Source organism: Parus major, chromosome 5 (assembly GCF_001522545.3).
Source record: "Parus major isolate Abel chromosome 5, Parus_major1.1, whole genome shotgun sequence".
Classification (NCBI taxonomy): Eukaryota; Metazoa; Chordata; class Aves; order Passeriformes; family Paridae; genus Parus; species Parus major.
In genome coordinates this window covers 3763035-3777158 of record NC_031774.1, presented here as the reverse complement: position 1 = coordinate 3777158, position 14124 = coordinate 3763035, and the positions used below count along the sequence as shown (strand labels likewise).

At 48.2% G+C, this 14124-nt stretch overlaps 1 protein-coding gene across 2 annotated transcripts in view; it reads right to left on the bottom strand.

Annotated features, from left to right (window-relative positions):
* The window catches only part of BAHD1 (bromo adjacent homology domain containing 1), a 32293-nt gene extending 18175 nt beyond the window's left edge, over nucleotides 1-14118 (bottom strand). For both annotated transcript variants that reach the window (XM_015632121.2, XM_015632122.3), the window contains exon 1: nucleotides 14007-14118. The gene's annotated coding sequence lies outside the window, so the exon portion shown is untranslated. The remainder of the gene's footprint in view (nucleotides 1-14006) is intronic.
* Nucleotides 14119-14124: the final 6 nt, after the last annotated feature.

Genomic DNA, 14124 nt, shown 5'->3' with positions numbered 1-14124 from the left:
TAGTTTGCTCAGAGATGGATAATGTGACTACCTTCCTGCTCTCAAGAGGGAACGTATTTTCTTTGCCTTTCAACAAGTTAGGGAGGGATGCACCAGGAGGAGAAGGAAACTTGGAATTAATGGATTTTAGAGCATATGGCAATTCCCAAACAGCATCCATCACTAGTGCTTCCCACAGGAACCTCCCCAGCTGTAGCAGCAGCAGCTACCCATGGAGAGCCATGGATAAGCAGCCTTAAGCATGCTGCTGCAAGGAAAGCCCAGGTAAGGCAAAGGAATTCCCTGGCATTTGCAGGTAAGTACAAGGATGTGGGGGTGGAAATAAGGCTGAGCTTGTCTCCAGGCTGACAATTTGATGGAAAAAGATGCTCTGACACTTGGCTTTTGCTGCATCACTCCCCAGTGAACTAGTTACTAAGGTTTCCTTTCAATGAAGGCATTCAGAGTCCAGAGATTAGGCAAGAGAAACATGGGAAAGGATGGGAGGTGCACACTAGACCACTTGGAAAAACGGGAAGGCTGCAGCATACACAGATACTGCAATCCTGAGACATCCCAGGGAACAGCAGCAGCAAGAAGGAAAGGGACTTTTCAGAAGAGCAGGTAGTGCCAGGATAAGTGAGAATGGCTTCCCACTGCCAGAGCACAGGGTTAGACAGGATATTGGGAGGAAATTCTTCCCTGGGAGGGTGGGGAGGCCCTGGCACAGGTTGCTTAGAGCAGCTGTGGCTGTCCCCATCCCTGTCAGGGTCCAAGACCAGGCTGGACAGAGCTTGAAGCAACCTGGGATAGCGGAAGGTGTCCCTGCCTGTAGCAGGGTGTGGAACGAGATGATCCTCAAGGTCCTTTCCAACCTAAATAAATTTGGGATTCTCTAACTATAAAATATCAGATCTATTAAATATCATCCATTTACAGAATTGCCTGTTACAACTTTAAATAGGTTCTGTACAAAGCTGCCACAGCTACGCCAACAACACTCTAAAACATGCCTATAAGTAGTTTGAAAAACCAAGTCAAAAATATCCCGGGACAGCTTTTGCAGACATGTTTATAGAAGGAGCACAAGCTTTGCCAATCAAGGTTTTAAAAAAAATAACCCACACAAGCCCTGCTCATCTGATTTTTCATATATGCAAAATGCAAACTCTATTCCTTTGTGGCAGAAGGCTGAGTCTGGTAAAATATCAATCATATGTCACTTTGCTCAGATAGCTCTGGCACCCTTCCTGTTTCACGGACAAAATGGAATAACAAATTATTCCCAAGACTTTATTTTGAAGAACAAGGTGTAAGGTTTTTCTATAGTAAATATTAAAGCTCTTCTATATATTATAATCACACCCTTCCATGACTGCTTTGGGAGCTTCCTTCAAGCTGCTGAGCTTAAATAATTCAAGCTGCGCCGTGATTCTGTGTTCTACACGTGTGGCTGCAAACTGTGCTGCCTGTGGGAATTTCAAGGGCAGGTGCATCCCTGCCAGCTCCTCTCGGTGTCACGGAGCTGTTACTGCCATCCTATCTCTGGATCCGGATTTCCCTTCTCCTCCCTCCGCTACATCTCTCCCACAAAGGTCTCCATTCACTCTCTCCTGACTGGGAACTGTCAGCACAGCACCCTCAGGATCCAAAGACAACACATTCCTACTCCACAAATTCAAAATTGGCTTTAGGGGAGATAAAAGAAATGCAAGAAATTCAGGGAAGGGCAAGGCATTCCTTCAGTGCGACATTTAACTAAATGTTTGATTTAAACATTTTTTTTCCTTTAAATAATTTTCATCTTATTTTCCTCACCTCTGTGTCCCTCAAAACTACCTGTGACCCATCTCAGTGTCCAAATCCTTGGCAGTATGGCTCCAGGTATGGACTCTAGGAATTATCATCTCTGAGGAGTGCAAAAGACAGCCTGAATTTGAAAATTTAACAGACATGCATGTTTATAACCTCGACTTAAATCTACAGAAGCTTTAAACCCAAGCAGGCAAAGCAAAGCTCTGTTAAAGAACAAGTTCATGTAGTATTTTCAAGGATTCTTGTATTCTGACTCATCTCCAGCTGAAATACACTGAAATACACTACATTCTCAGAATAAACTGCTGCCTGAATTATTTTCAGTTCTAGAGTAAGTACTTCAGACAGTATCATCTTACATTTGGAAACACCTTTCGTTTCTATATGCTTTAAAAAGCAATAGCACACCACTTCACCCTCAGCTGGGTTGTGAATTGTCCATACAGCAAAACAGCTCACTGGGATTTCCTTCATCAAAGGTTTTGATTCCTCTTTCTGTTCAAAGTTTAACAGACATTTCAAAAGAAAAGAGACTTTCTACTTCTTTATTCTCACTTTCTGATCATCACTTAAAACAGCAGCATTAACCCCACACGTTCTCAGCTGAGGACAAAGGTGACAGAGGATGAGTTATGCTGAGCCTTCTTCCATTTGAGAATCCAAAACTCAAGTCAAAAAAAGACTTTACAGAACTTCTTGCATTCCCACTGCAATTCCTGGAACCAAACCCTCTCCTTCCCTGATGTCTTGTAAACCACAGTGCTGCACTGACTGCTGAGCAGAGCTTAAATCTGGAGTCAACTTTGCTGGATTTGAAGTAGAATCAGAAAATCTAATTCTTCCCTGTGAGGGTGGTGAGGCCCTGACACAGGTTGGCGGAATGTGTCCCTGCCCATGGCAGGAGGTAGAAATGGATGAGCTTTAAGGTCCCTTCCCACCCAAAACATTCTGGCACTCCATAAATCAGAGAATGGTTTGGGAACTTCTGGAATAAAAGTCCAGATGTGGCTTGAAAATACACAATTTTTTTTTCCTTCACAAAATACAGGACCAATCAGCACCACAAATACAGATGTATATTCACACATCTTCTGGTGACACAGTTTTAGCCAAGGCAGAACTGCCAAGCCTCCCTAAACCTGCTTTAAACCCTTCCACCCTCTCATTAGTGCCAGAGACAGTATTTACAAATCAGTAACCCACAGAGTAAGTGAAGAAGTTCCACTTCAAATGTCACAACTCAACTGGTTTCATGTATTAGGTCAGTCCGAGGAAATGTAGCGCTGCTGGATGGTGGTGCAACAGCTGACGCCTCCAAGGAGAACAAGTTCTTGAATTCCTAGGGTGTTAGCAGGGAATCATTTAAATTCGGATCAAATTGGATCATTTAAGCCCAGGAACCAGAGGACTCGGTGTTGCCAAAGGTCCCAAGCTGAGCCAGAGGAGCGTTTCTAGGAACCAGCAGCTGGCACAGATCACAGATCTGGTGAGAGAAAACTCAAGCAGTAGCTGGATGTTGTAACATGTTAAAATCCCAGGAACCACAAGCCAAACACAGGCAATTCAGCCACTTAAGACGAGGAGAAGCCCAGCTCGCTGGAACGCTGCTTCCATGAGAGCCCATTTAACTCCCATTAGGAGCTGTCCCAGCTCTTTCATCCCTTACCCACATCATTAGAGGTGTATTTAAACACACACCTTTGCTTGTGCCCCGGGTTTGATCAGTCAAGGCAACAAATACCACCTTCAAATAGACTGGGCAACCTGTGCTGGGAGTGATCTGGTTTATATGCACTCATTAAAGTGCATTTATCGACCCACACGGGCGTGACACCGCTCGGCCGTTCAGAAAGGCAGCGATTAAACACACTCAGCTCTCCAAGCCAGGGCTAGGATCAGACTTTTCCAATAAGGTGGGCTATACAGACCATCACACCGAAATATTACTTGGATTTCACTGCACCTTGCACAGCCAGGAGGAAAACAGACTTAAGAGAATGGGGAATTGTTAAGAACAATGACTAAGTCACACACTTGGTCCCAAGAGCTCTTGGTTGAATGCTGGGGGGGACACTGAACACTTCTATTCTCCCACCAGTGCAGGTCACCACGGAGCAAGTGGGAACTCTAGAGGATAAACCATCAGCTCTCTGGCAAAGGAGCCTAATTACAACTTCCTCTGGGGAACCACAAAGCTTTTAAACAGTGCAGCCTAGTTTTATGGAAATGCCACAGGTGCCTCCAACTAATTTTCAGGAAGGTCCCTTGAAGTCAGGCTGTGGCTTCAAAACATCCAGGTGTACTGCATAGCGGGGAGAAAAGTCCTACAAGTACTGCTCTGCCAAATGATGCTCTGATACTGCAAAACTACCCCCCACATGCTTCCTCCAACCTCGAGGAGAATATTCATTTTAGGGAAGAAAACAGCAAAACTTTTGAGGAACTCCTAGTACTGACAAGTGGAGAAACAAAAAAATAATCAGAATTATCCCCTTCATTATCAGCTATAGGATTTGATAACATTGATTGCACATTGAGGTGTTCAATGCTCGGATCAGAAGGATGGGATAGGGAAAACTCCCCTCATCCATCCCAGTCACCGGCACAGGAGCACAAGGGTAAAAGATGCACACGGTTCAGAGCTCCAGGATTCAAGGAGTGGGGTACAAGGAGACAACGTGTGAAGCCAGACTACGGGAAATGCAACTGGAGAGGCGATCCCAGAGGGATTCCTGAGCTGCACGAGCTGCCAGCTGAAGCAGAGCCAAAGTGGCAGCGGGAGACGCTTGCAGCTACCGGTCGAATGTCGGGAGAGCTGGTAGGAAGTTTCCAGGAGCTGCTGGAAGATCCAAGCAAGCTGCAGCAAGCTCTGCTTTCCCAGGCTATGCCCAGCGTGGAAGGGTAAACAGCTGATAAGGAGGAATGTGCTGTAAAACCCCCCCGAGCAGCCAGAACCCCCCTGTTATCCCACAGCTTGGCCCAAGGACAATCCCCAGTGCCCGTGCCCAGCACACTCCTCCCCTCGGCCAGTTTTGCTGCTGGTTGTCCAAATCTCAGGAGATTTGATCCAAAGAGGATCTGATGCTGGACAACAGCTGCAAAGAGCTCAGAGATGAGGAGTTTCTGCCTCAGATTGCAGTTACAGCGCACAAGGAGAGATGTATCCACGGAGGATATCCCCAGACACCAGAATTTCAGCTCCAGCTATTTGTCACAGTAAAACATTTTAAGGCAGCAGTATTCTTCAAACTAAAATGACAGAAAATATCCCATTTCAGAGCTCCAAAGCTAGCTCCTCACTCCTCATTTCAATAACTAAGATAAACATTTTATTTAACAGCTGTTTTAACAGGTAGAAACACACTTTGCTTCAGAAATCCAGGCAGACTTACAGCCCTGGCTTTCTGCAGAATTTAGACTCTCAGTTCAAGATGAATTCCTGGAAACGGGGCGGGGGAACCCTCATTTCTTCTGAACAGAAACCAAGCACAAAGTCTATGCTTTGAGTCTCCAGCTCTGCTGCTTCCCACCCTTACAACTTTGCCACACATGTGGGAGCACTAGCAGAGCTGAGTGACACTTCCTAGAGGATGCCACAACTTCTGTCAGGTCTCTGCTGTGGTTGACACGGGGTCTGCAAAAGGAACCGACCCCAAAATTACCTCTGGGGCTCCTGCTCAGTGTCACCTCACAGCTTTCCTTCTGTGCCTCAGCTCGAGCTGCGGTGTGCCTGGAAGTTCTCACATCTCTGGTGAAGGATGAGCCCTTGGGGAGCCACAGCACCTGCAGCTTATCTGAGGGATCAGGAGCAAATATTGGAAATTCACCGATTTTCCTGCTCCCTAGGCAAGACTTGTCACAGTTACTGGCCTCCAAACACAAGTACACCAGGTGTACAGCATTAAGATGTTTTATCCTGGAATGATTTGGCTTGGCAGGGACCTCAGTGATCATCCCATTCCAACCCCCCATAGGCAGGGACACCTTCCACCAGCCTAGGCTGCTCCAAGACTTGTCCAACCTGGCTCTCCTAACTTGACCAGGACAATGGTCTTAAATTTGTCTAAACACTTCCCATTTATATTTTTTTGGGGGGTCTAAATACACATATGAGGACTCTTTTGGGCCCATTCACAGTTTGCTTTGTTCAGCTGAGGGCTGGATTGTTTTTTATGTGGCTGCATGAGCTCTCCAGCCTGAGAGAAAGAAAATTAGGACCTCACTACCCAAATCCATTATTTCAAGCATTGAAAGCAGCTTCCCAGGACAGTGGTGAAGTGACCATTCCTAGAGGTGTCTAAGGAATGACTGGACACAGGCAGATGATCTTGGAGGTCTTTTCCAACCTAAATGATTGTGGGATCTACATAAGAAAGTGCAGAGCTCTCCGAGCTGGACTGAGGCCTCATGGAAGCACCGGAAGCCACTTGCCTTTCTTATTTTTAAATACACTATGTTTGTTTTACACATAACACAGGCTACTCCAAGATCAACAGATCTGACCCTCAAGGCCTCCAGACACTGCTCTATATAGGGTTATTACAGTGAACTGGGGTTTAATTATATTTAAATAGTGAAAAGTCAAAGCGCTGCTGCTGCGCTAGCCTCCCTGCCCCTCCATGATCCATTTCTCCCCACTGCCTCCCATGGTTTCCTTGGAAACATATGCAAGCTTAAATTGGATTGACATTCACTTAGTGGACAGATGGAGTTTGGAACAGCCCAGTGCCTGAAATTCAAGGCCGAGCCTTGGGATATGTCACGTTATCAATACAAAAAACAGCCCCCCGAGCTTTGTGGGAAGGGTAAAGATCACCTAATTATTCAGTAACGAGCTCTGAGGTGGCATCTCAGGAAGGTCAGCGCTCAGCCATTGTTCCTGATGAAAGCAGCGGGCCGAGCATGCGACCAGTTTTGTTGGGAGGGAAGGATTTAATTTTTGTTAAGCGCTGAGAAAACAGGGGAGTTCTTAAGCTCATTAGTGGTTTCAGGCAGGAGAACTGCTGCAGATCACACGTGGGCTGAGCACAGACAGCGACGCTCCATCCGCACTGTAATTAAGCCACTTGCATCCAAAACTTCATCCCTAGGTTGAAGTTATTCCTGGTAACTGATCCTGACCCACAGACATCGAAAGGGACAGGGTTTGTATCGCTCCTTTACAGCCCCAGAGGTGTCAGGACTACATTTTCAGGAAAGCTGGCAATTTATTCTCAAGTGGGAATTATTCCCTGGGTCCTCTTCCACTATTTGAGATGAAACAGAACCATAAAGACATGAAAATAGCTTTCTTTTATATTTTTTTTTTTTGAGTTGGTCAAACACTGCTTCCCAGTCACACTGTCTGTCCTAACAGGATTGGAAAGGATTCACTTCTTTCCAACGAAAACACAAGGAAGACAGTAGAAATACCAAATAACTACATCCCTAGAGGTCCCTGATGAAATCCAGAATCTAGGAAGGATAAGATGACAAAGTTCTTGGGAAAGAAAAGGGGGGCAGCCAGCAGGCATTACATATTCCCCCTCATCAGGTGCTCTGCCCACCACATGCTTGGTTATTGCAGGGGCCATCTCCAAGTACTCACCACCTCCAGGAATTAAGGACATGCCACAGAGTCTGGGTTACCAAATAATTGTTAATGAATAAATCCCCAAAATGCCTGGTTTGTTTCTGTTGCTTGTGGCACTTCCTGAAACCTAAGAAATTCCCAGGTTGGGATTTACCTCTCCAATTCAGGATTTCCATACTTGTTCTGACGCCTGGAATTTAGCCAGGATTTTAAGAAAAAATCTTTTTTCTCTGTCAATACATTATTATAGCTGCCCAATCCTTTTCCTTTACTATCCTGCTCACCTTGGAGAGAGCTGCCCTGTCTCCTTACTCTGAACCTTGATTCAACCTTGAATCCTTCCACTGACTTTGGCTGAGCTGAACAAAGGAACAAACCCAAACATGCCTCTTGCATCTGTTTCTTATGAGTTTTTTATTCATTAAAAATAAACCTCCTGCTGCCCACTAGTTCCCTCCACAAGCCTGCACCTTCCTGCTTTCTCTCCTTCCAAACCATTCCTATTTATCAGTATGTGATTATTGCAGCTTGATCCTCGTTGCCTGCATTTCCCCCGGTGCCTCTCCATCCTCCCTCAGCAGAGACCTCGATGCTCCTCTCCACCCCGCCTCAAATCCTGCTCTTTTTTTTACAGAATTCCCAACCCTGAGCCAGCGAGAACACGCTCAACCTGCCAAGTGCCCTGACAGAGAGAGAGCGCTCCCGAAGGGATTTCAGGGATGCAGCCCTGGATCCATTTCCAGTTAAGATGCTCCTTAGTTTCCCGAACTTGCCCGGCGAGGATGCGAGGACCGGGAGAGCAGAGGCTGCTCCCGGCTCCAGCAGCATCCGCCCGCGGCCACGCTCCCCGCGGCGCCTGCTCCCTCCTGCCTCCAAAACTCAGCTCTGCCATCCTTTCCTCGCATCCCATTTCTCTCCTCCACTGCCGATTTAAGCCTAATTCCAGGTATTCCGCAAGCACTCGGAGACACAATGAAGACGTGCACCGGATAATGCTGTGCTGCGGGAATGCTGGCTGAAGCTCCCGATTTTCCGTGCTTCCCACAGGCCACAGGCAGGAACAATAGAAGGCCAGGCACGGTATAAGTAGGAAGCAATGCCTGGGATCTCGATGCTTCCCAAGCACTGAGATTTTATTTCAAGGATGATAATTCAGACACCGAAAAATCAGCTGCCAGCAAAGCAGTTTTATTCCAATCAATGCCAGAAAAATGCCTGCTTTTTATTTCTAAGAGCCTCGTAAATAATTTGAAATATTGAGATACAGGCAGCCTCTAAAAGCCAAGATCTTTCATTTAAAAAAAATAAAAATCAAGGCTGCTGAGCTGTAGAGTTTCAAAGCTGAGCACGAGAAAGCCCTTCAAAAACTGCTGGAAGAACAATGGGTGCCAGTGAGTGCTCCTGTGATGTGTCTTACAAAGGAGGAAAACCTAAAAATCGTAATTTTCTTTAGTCATACCTTTGTTTAGGAGAACTGGGACACGAGGAATGCAGCAGCTCAGAGCCCAAGCATCATTTTACTCCTGAGCACCGCACGTTTAACACAAATCCCACCAGCTCTCTACGTGCCTTTTCCCAGAACATTTCCATCCACAACAGGGCAGTGCCCAGGGAATACAGCAGGAGAAAAATCCCACCTGGGCTGCATCCCTTTCTCTGGGGAAGGAGGGAACCACAAGGATCCCAAAGCTTTCCTGCTCCCAGCATCACCGTGCAAGCTGTGCCATCCCATGGGATGAGCTGACACCCTGCCGATGGCACCGGACTTGCCACACGTGTGACAGCAAACACCCCTCAAAATCCTTGTGCTGCCAAGTCTCCAAAAGCACTGGGAAATTTAAACGCTGCAGGAAGCAGAATGGCAAACCGAGGGGCTCCAAGCAGCTCTCAGACAAGGTCCAGCCAAACACCCCTACTGAAAATGCACCTCGAATCTAAGTCAGAGCTGCTGAACGAGATGATAAAAGCGGCGTTCCCGGCCGTGCCACGTGGGAGAAGCGCAGCGGCAGGGCCCTGAGCACGGTGCTCCCGGGGAGTGACACACATTCCCTCCCCATTTAATAGTGTTTATTTAGCTGCACGCTACCGGCACGGCTCACACCCCAGGGGGGACTGCCCGCTGCCACCAGGCTCGCAGGGTGTTACATCGCTCATTCCCACAAGCTTTAAGTTAAGGAAAGATACATTGATGCTTTTGCCCATCACCAAGCAGCAAGAGCTCAGCGGTGCCAAATGGGAGCATCACTCACAAATCAGGCCAAAATCAACAGCGTCCCTCGAATTATTTCTTACACACGTGGAGTTAATAACCACCCACCCTTCTACGGAAGATGTCCTGAAATTTAATGTATATCAATAATTAGCAGATTGAAGGGAAAACAACTGCTCCTCCAGGGCAGCCATCCTCATTTTCAGCTACTTTTCTCCAGAAGCAGAGCAGCACTGCCATCGCCACTGAGGGGCTTCCACTATGATTTAACTCAAATTACTCTTTGGAAATTATACAGTTGTAATTTTGAGAGACCAGAGATTTCAAAAAGAGGTTCAGGTTCAGTTGCCTCAGCTGACTGCATTTCTTATATCCTGCCAGCTCTCCATACTCTGATTTTATAGAGGTTTCACCCACATGGCCAGAGAAAAAATAACATGGAACAGATCAATTAAACTGCAATGGTACAAGTATTGACAGGGCCCAAATGAGTTGATTTTAAACCAGATTTATATTTATTTTTCTAAATTATACCCCTGGTTTCTCTCTTTAGTAACTTCAGTCCCTCATTTCACTTTATGGCATGATAAAGTTCTCCAGTGCCTTGTTCTTCTAATGGAAGGGGTTTTTTTATTCATATGAAATATTACTGTGACTCTACTTTATTCTACTTTATTTATAATAAAGTTCCATTCTAAAATAGCAAATCTGGACAATAACTGGACATCGTTATGCCATTGCCCCATACAATCTTGTTTCTTTCTGTCTTTTAAGAAATAAAACGACTAGTATCAAATTTAAGTGTGTTTTCCCCATTTCAAAGATATCAGGTGCCAGTACAAGTGTGAAAGCATAGACTGTTAAATTGTGATGGTCTTCTGACCATGAGGTAACTCATTCACTGAGAGCAACAATCTGGCCATGAATTTAAATATTTTTTTGCCATTAAATACATGTCTTTGGTCTCAATAAAAGAGTAGCTGCCATGCTGGACAGCTGTGATCATGGCCAAAGGACCCAAAGCCTCCAGTTCTCATGCTGAAGCACAAGGAACAATTCCTTCTGAGCATCCTTCAAAAAACATCCCCTGTTCTTCCCTTTAAACACCACCCGCATCCAAAACTGCGACGTCTTCCAGCCTTCACACTTGGAGAAGAGCTCAAGACAGCCCAAATCTGCAGCTAGGAATATAACCAGCTCACCTATGAGCTGCTGGAAGCAGGCACATAAATACATTGTGAGTTCAAGCTGGAGAGCAAACCAGAGAGGCAGAGCCCTTGGATGGGGAAATCCTCCAGGATCGCAGCACATCCCTTTCTGTCACAGCCCAGCCACCCCAGCCCCTGCCAGCTCACAGCTTGTGTTTGAAGCTATTTTCAGCTTTATGACTTCTTTGGGCTGATTTTTTTTGTTGCTGCTGTTGTTGTTTTTGTTTGTTTGTTTTTGTTTTATTTCCCAATCATCTGAACACTGCTTCATTTATGATTACCAACGTGAGAGTTGTGACTTAGATTGGCTGGTTGGATTCAACTCCGAGGTTGTTCTGCTGCTGCTTCCACAAGTTGTGGTTAACTGAGATCCCAGAATCAATAAGCTTGGAAAAGAACTCTGAGATCATCTAGTCCAACCTGTGACCAGCCACCACCCTGCCACCTAGCCCAGAGCACTGAGTGCCACATCCAGTCCTTCCTTGAACATCTGCAGGGATGGGATTTCCACCACCTCCCTGGGCAGTGCCTGACAACTCTTTACATGAAGAAATCCCTCCTGATGTTGAAATGTGGACAACTAATTGGGAGATGCGGCAAAAAAAGCCCCACACAGCTCCTTTGGGATGTGACACTTGCACATCTGAGCACACCTTCCTGTTCTTTGCAGAACCAGATCTCATCATTCATTCATTTGCTTGTGATCTGAACATGGTGCCAAGCAGCGAGCATGCCTTTGCCTACCACTCCTAATTATTTTTCAATTGTTTACTTTGGACAGATTTGCTGCTAAGGGCTTATTTTCAGTGCTGCAGCAGCATTAGAAAAGCTTTTGCTGAAAGGTGGATTTCCCCCCAGACCACGGCCAGGCACTCCCTAAATCAGATCTCCACAGACTGGACCAGCACACGTGTCCCACAGAGCCTCCAAGTCACACAACAGCGATTAACACCACCGCAGCAAACAAAATTAATCTGCATCACCTAAAACACAACAACTTCCACCTCAACAGAAGGAAGAACTTTCCATTGAGGGTGGCAGAGCACAGGAACAGGCTGCTTAGGCTGTCTCCCTCTCTGGAGACATTCCAAACCCACCTGGACACATTTCTGTGTCACCTGCTCTAGGTGGGGATGGTCTCCAGAGGTCGTTCCAACCCTAACTGTCCCATGATACTGGTTAAAAAGCCAAATAAACACTAAGACTTCCAGTGTGGAGACAGAAAGGTGATGCAGACTAACTGGCAAGAAGGACAGAGCACCGACATTTAATTGAATGATTCAGTTGGATGAGAACATGTCAGTGGCCTCCAAAATAACATTTCTGCCTCAAGACACAAGGGTGTGACTGTTTTTCCCCCAAACACCACACTTCTGAGTTGCATTTTATTGTTCTGTGCAACTGTCAGCATCAGCCCCCAGCAAACAAAGCATCCAGAAAGGATCCAGTCACACAAAGTTCAGGGAATTATTTTCCCCCGCAGGCTTGGCGTTTTCCAGCTGATTTTACACCTATCAGTAGTACTACACTTCCCTGCTCTGCTCAAGAAGAACAGCTGGAAAGCAGTTGGAAATGCTGCACTGAGTTCATGAGGAAAACAAACAGAAATCAATGTTTAAATCCAAAACGTCCTGGTAAATCACACTAATGCACGATTTCCTATTGCCAGCAAACATTTAGACAGTTCCAGCTGAAGCTTGGGAATGATTCAGGTAGCCAGGACATGACAAACGTGAAGAATGGCTCAGGATGAATATGTGAGCAGGATATTTCTGTTAAAGTGATCAGCAGCGTGCTGGTATTTAAATCACATTAAGATTTCAAAAGCATCAGTCTATCACGCAGCTCGTGTCACTCTTTCTCACAACCACGAGGACCAGAAGCCTTAAAATAAAACATCGAGCCCCCCAGAACACCACAGAGCCCCTCAGCGTGGAGCAAGCGCTCGCTAATTGTGGCAAACTGATGGACAGATCAATTAACCAGGCAAGCAAAAGCCCGGCAAAGCCTCTCGCTTTGAGGTTCGCCTGCTCCTGACAATGATGACTTCAGATGGAAAGCGAGCACGAGGGGCAGCTGGATTCTTTAAAACAAAACACAACCAGAACCTCTTTCAGATAAGCATTTCGTGGAAAGAGAGAGGGGAGGGGGAGAGGCAAACAGAATAGATCCCAAATGCTCGTATTTTTTAAGTTTTCACGGCTGCTCTTGTGAAAGAGAGGGGATTCCTGTGTCTCCCTGTGCCGGGGCAGGGAAAGGGACATCGGGGTGTGGGTATCCCCGTGTTGGGGCTGGCTGTCGAGCAGCAGCCCGGGGAGCACTTGCTAGTCTTCCCGAGATCTGCCCAGTCACATGTGCTGGCTCCTGCGCCTTGTAGAAGCAGCTGGAAAAGAGGGAGCCAGCGGAGCTGCCTCCATTAGGAGCCACCGCTACACAAAAGGAGAAGAGGAAACAAGCCGTGGGCCACCGGAGCAGCCGGCAGGAAAGGAGAGATGTCCAGAGCCACGGGGAGCGCACGGCAAGTGGGAAAAATCACGATGGAAATGAAAACTGCTCTGCTGTCCCCCAAAGAGGCTCGATGGCACCTGCCTGACAGGGACACGGGGCTCACAGCCCGCCCGGCATCACATCCTGCAAACCATCGGGAACTCGACGGACTGAGCCGCTCAACCCTCAGGGGAGGGGCTCATCTCCCCGTTCGGGCGTGGGGAGCCCCAAAACACCAACCCGCGGCCAGCCCGTCCTGTGCCAACTCCCGGCCGGGCAGCGCCGGTTCAGCTCCGAGACCCGGAGGGGCCGAGGACAGCGGCGGCTTTCCCTGGGAATCGCCCCCGATCGGGCGATGCCGAGGCGAGCAGCCCCTGGGGCAAGGAGCCCCCCGGGGACACGAGCCCCGCAACTCCCCCGGGCCCCCCCGGCCCGGCCCCGCCGCCTTTGTGCTGCCCGAGCGGCAGGGGCGGAGGAGCCCGGGGGGGTTCGGCGGGGCCGATCCGGCCTCGCACCGGTGGGACCGCGCGGGGTAACGGCGGCCCGGCCCGGCCCCCCCGCCACCGAGCCCGCCGTGCCCTCCCGGCGCTTCCCCGCCGCCGCGGGAAGTTCCCGGTGGCCCCGCGTACCCCCCGCCCCCCCCAAACCCCGGGGCGGCGGCACCTGCTCCCGGCCCGGCGGAGTTCCCGGGGGCGGAGGGGCGAGCCGGCGCCGCGGGGACCTCGTGTGGACTCACCGGGAGGCTGCCGCAGGCCCCGGGGGGGAGAAATCCAGCGGCGGGAGCGCCGCGAGTCCCGAGCTCCGCGCTGCTGCTGCGTCAGCGCCGCCGCCTCCTCGGCTGCGGGATGGGGACG